Source organism: Aphis gossypii, chromosome 1, assembly GCF_020184175.1.
Source record: "Aphis gossypii isolate Hap1 chromosome 1, ASM2018417v2, whole genome shotgun sequence".
NCBI classification, from domain to species: Eukaryota; Metazoa; Arthropoda; class Insecta; order Hemiptera; family Aphididae; genus Aphis; species Aphis gossypii.
The window spans coordinates 56495789-56500681 of NC_065530.1; the positions used below are offsets into that span (position 1 = coordinate 56495789).

A 4893-nucleotide genomic window follows, 5' to 3' on the forward strand; every position below is an offset into this window, starting at 1 on the left:
AAAGTAACTGTGTATAAAGATAGAGAATAGCTTGAAATAGGCTACACGCATATATATATATTTTGACTCAATAAATACAATTTTAAAAGATTAGTTAATTTGATATAAGTATTGAAAGTTTTGGTAAAAAGAATGGGGAGTGTCAAAAGAATAGATATCTTGAAAAATGATAATATGCTATAATTATTCTTTTAATACTTAAAATTATAGCTAATTAACTAAGAAACAACATAAAATCATTAAAAATTTTATTCAAAATCTTTATACCCATTTTTTGAGATAATAAATGTTTATTGTAAAACAAATCACTCTGCAGTATAATATTGATGTAATGATGTACCTATAGTATATAATCTAAATACGCATGTAAATGTATTTTAAGAATAATACAATAATGTTCTGAGGTAATCTCGTTTTTTTGTTATGGTAGCATAAAGCGTTTTGTTGATTAAATATACGTATAAAATATTATCTCTAAAAAATATTTTTGAAAGAGGATAGTAATAATTTTAAAATAATGTGTAATAGCAGCCAGCAGGTAAACCTAACCTATATATGTTGTTATCTTTCGAAATGATCAAGAGCTATCATAGAAATTTCTACCCCTCACATCTACCCGGTTAGCAACATTATTCGTAATGAGAAAGGTCTTTATGTGACTTCATGTGCTGCAGTGGTGTAAAATATAAATATGATTCAAAACCATCAATATTAATGCTATTACAACGATTACGTTTTAATAGGTATCGTTTGTTTTACTTTAGATTTTACTTGTGTAGTGTGATATATATATATATAATATTATATAATTATAAATATTTACTTTTTCATATTTTATTACAATTATAATAATTATTAAACTTATAATAAACACGTATACATACATGTAATACAGGCGTAATGAATACATATCACGGCGAGTACGTCAAAATACGTCCAATGTTTGAAATTTTGTTTCCAAATCATTTATCATTGTTTAACATAGTTTTCGTGACATGCTACAACATAATAACACATTTAGATATTACTAGGTAGCAATTTCCCATGAACGTTTTTCAATTTTTTCATTTTTTGGAACTTACTTACATGAACTATTTATTTTAAGAACAATGATGCAATCAGAATAATTCGTCGGTCGGACTTAGTTTCGAAGTTATGCCTTTGGAAGTTGTCGTTTTGCGTTTTTTACGTATGAGCGCATGAGCGTTTATAGCGATAATATCGTCAATGTGTGAATTTGGACTTATGTAGACACTCACAATTACTATTGTTTATTCATTTATCGCACGGCACACAGAAATGCAAATTTTACCGATATAAAAAGGAAAATATATAATTATAAATAGAACAGTGTGACCAATTATTTAAAAATAAATATACTATTATAAGCTTGGTACACATGTACCATAGCCATATACCATGTTTGGTGACGGATTTTCGTTCCTTGAGCCCCGATTATCGAGGCCTTGACGGATTACTCCCTGCGCGTAAAAAAGTTTCACTTCAATAATATATTTCGGGTATTAGCTGTATTGATACAACTAAAATAAATTACAGTGGAAATTAATATTAGTGTATAATTTGTATTAAAAAAAAAAAAAAACAAGTGAACATTTTCTATAAATTTCTTTAACTCTTCTTATGTTAATATTATACATCTAAACATTTTTACTTTGAATCTCGGAAGAAGACTGAAGAGAAAGACTATGTTTCTGTGCTGAAAGGTAAATTTCTGCATACAAAATTTCCTATTTAGTGTTTCAAAAGTTCTAAATTATTAAGTAAAATAATCATATTAATTTTACCAGTATAACAGTAAAATATAATTTGAATTTAGTAAATATAATACATTTATTACAATTAAAGCTATATAACAGGGGTGGCCAGCGAGAAAAGACTCACGAGCCACCAAATGTATTAATGAATATAGAAGAGTCAAAATGTAAAAAAAGGCATATTATTATATACATAAATTCATATAAAAAAATTTTTTGTTATGATACGATAAGATGCGAGACGCGGTTTGGCAACCCCTGCTATATAATAAAGATAACACAATATAAATGTATCCTTGTATCAAATAAATTTATAAACCTATATTAAGAATATTATAAGGGAAATTGTGTTGACAATTTTTACACAAAAATAGTTTTCAAAAACATTGATTTTAATGAAAATATGAATAATGTTGAGGAATTAAATTAAATTTTCATAAAACATTATCAAAAAATGTAGATTCTATTTATTATGTAATTTAAAGATATTTGAATTGTTTGACTTTTTTTAATTTAATTTTATGATTTAAGTACATATAGTATATTTTTGTTTAAGAATATGTACAAAATCTTAAAAGTTTAGTACCAATTTTTTTAATCGTTTAGGACAACTAAAAATTAAATACCTCAGTCACAATTTTTATCCAAATCATTTAAACCTTACGTTTTGATGAAATTCATCAAAATCACGAAAATATATAAATTATTTTATACTTATCTCGATAAAAATGCAATGTTTCTTAAATTATAATTTTTTATACAGTATTAAATTTAAAAAATATTCAGATTTAATTAAATTATTTTTACACATCTGAAATTATTGTAGACTTTTTTTTCTGTAAATAACATTAAACGAACAGTGTTATGCTTGGTAATACAGCGTAAAACTGTGATGTAAGATCCTTCATAAATTTATCTTATAGCAATTTATAAATTAGAAAATAAGTACATAGCCCCAATTTTTTTTTATTAGAGTTAAAATATCTAATTTTGATAAATTAAGATATTTAAATGAATTATAATAATTTTACGAGGTTTGTACAAAAAGTAAGTTCTCGTTTTAATTATTTGTATACCAAAGAAATACTACAAAAAATAATTTTTGGAACTTTTATTTTTCACTTATTCCCCACAAAGTGTTACCCGAATTACATACTACAACTAACCACGACCACCTTGCAGGGTTGTACACATACCTAGGTCACGCCATCCCCCCACCAGCGTGCTAGCGATAGCCAGGCAGACGAATCACCCTATACGAGCGCCCGCTCAACGCTGAATATAATATGAGCTCCTGGTCGGCGAAATGCGCGTATTACGTGTGCAGGACAAATATATTGTCGGCGCGAAAAACCGCGTCGGCGTGTCGGCCACCCGGTAAAAGTATGTGGCGCGCTCGCTTCAAAAGGGCCCCTTGCGGCATTTCTTTTCTCGCAAAGGTTTTCGTTTGGCGATTGTGGCGTCATGGGACCCTGGTACCGGAAAACAGTATCGCCGACGCGGTCGAACTTTTACCGGAAAAGTTTCCCTCAAAAGGGTTTTCCGCCCACGGCTCACACGTGATTTTCCATGGCGTTTATGCACCGCTGCTCCACTTGGCGACCATGAAGGGTCGCGACCGCGACTCCACCGCGTACTTATACACTTATTAATTGTCCATTGTAGTTTTTAACATATTTAATTCATCTCTATTACAAGGTTTTAATATATTTTCAATGGCTTCTTTATTTCTAGTTTTATCGTTGTTGTGTATATGCTATATACTTATAATTTTACTTTACAGTTTTACCATTGAGTTTTATCCATAACTTAGGCTTTACGGTTTCAACGATTCAATGAAGTACATTTCCGTAAATAAATGATCAATTATCTTGAATCCAAATCATAGGTGCACAATTCTTATACATTAAACATTTTAATAATTAGATTTAACTAGGTATCTATTTTACTGAAGATATATTTAGTCACGTCTATAATTATAGTCTTTAGGTTTAAGTATTATAAGGTATAAGTAATCATTGTTTTAAATTTAAAATTTTATGAAATATCAAACGCACACATTATGATACTTGTGTTTTTTTTTTTTTTTTTTTAATTCAATCAATAGAAAGTTATGACTTTACGAGGACAATTTTATTAAATTTTCAAATTTTTATTATTTTAACGACATTTATAAAATAAAATATTTAAAATGAATTATGATTATATATTTTGAATAATGCTATTTTCTCATTCAAGTCACAATTTTTTTTTATAAGCGTTTATAGTTAACATTTTTAAGAAATCTGTCGAAATTTCGAAAACTTGCAAGCAATTTTGAAGTTGAAAAATCATAACATTTTTTGTGTTTATAACTAAAGATTAAAAATACAACATTAAGTTTTCTATAAGTTTTCTTTCAAGTAACTATTGAGAAAACTCGATACATCATTATAGGAAAAATTTAAAGTACGTTTGAATTTTAAATTTTTACGAAATAACGTAATGATAACGAATAATTATCCACAGACGAATATTTGTTATTATTCAAAAAGTATAAGTTATAGATACTTTAAAATTTCACTAGTTAATTTAGATTGACATTTTTTTTACATGATTTAATTTTCAAAATATTTTGACTTTTTTTGAGCTATTTATAGACAACTGAAATTTTCAATTTTTCTAAAAATTCTTTTTTTAAATGTGTAGATAAAACTTTTTTGGCCGAGTCAAAATACTTGAAAATTTAATACAACGTTTCTCATAAGTTATTCTTATAGTGATTAAAAAATTATAAGAAATCATAGGCATAATTTTTTTTTATTAGCATTTGAAGTTCAAATATTGACAAAAATTCGTCAAAATCATAAATATTTACAAATTATTTTGTATGTATAATTCATAAAAAATGTTGCATAAATAACTAAGAATTGAAAATTGAATACAAGATTTTTCATAAGTTTAACTTACAATAATTATAAAATAACTTAAATTTTGGTGTATTCGGGCCATTAAAACATAAACCACCTTTTCACCAACCACTGGAAATTATATCCTAAGCCGACAATAGTTCTTTATCTTAGTTCAGAATCATTTTTCGTATACAATGATACCTATCATTGGATTCAAATTTAACACT

The 4893-nt window shown here is 26.9% G+C and overlaps 1 long non-coding RNA gene across 1 annotated transcript; it reads left to right on the forward strand.

The window, feature by feature from the left end:
* The first annotated feature begins 1458 nt into the window (after positions 1-1458).
* Positions 1459-3484, forward strand: LOC126555901 (uncharacterized). The gene is made up of 2 exons (XR_007607004.1): positions 1459-1724; positions 2958-3484. It is a non-coding gene; the product is annotated as an uncharacterized LOC126555901 (long non-coding RNA).
* Positions 3485-4893: the final 1409 nt, after the last annotated feature.